Source organism: Penaeus monodon, chromosome 21 (assembly GCF_015228065.2).
Source record: "Penaeus monodon isolate SGIC_2016 chromosome 21, NSTDA_Pmon_1, whole genome shotgun sequence".
NCBI lineage: Eukaryota > Metazoa > Arthropoda > Malacostraca > Decapoda > Penaeidae > Penaeus > Penaeus monodon.
This window is the reverse complement of record NC_051406.1, coordinates 11,794,158-11,794,428: the sequence shown is the minus strand read 5'-3', so window position 1 is coordinate 11,794,428 and position 271 is coordinate 11,794,158.

The following is a 271-nucleotide window of genomic DNA, read 5'->3' as shown; positions in this document are numbered from 1 at the left end:
TTAGAGAAAACGGGGAAAAAATGGAGCTAATTAGCCATCCGGTAATTATAACAGATTGAATGTCTAATTTCGTACTTCGAAGAAAAAAAAGAGATCGAGAGAAAGGAAAAAAAAAGAAGAAAAAAAAAAGAAAAGAAAAAAAAACAAGTAATGAAGGGTAAGGAAGAGTCGTTAAGTGTTTTCACCGCCTGTGAAGTCACTCGCTGGCCCCGTTGAAGAAGTTAGTGGACCGTAATTGAGTTGGGAATTGCTTCTCTGCAACCCCTTTCTC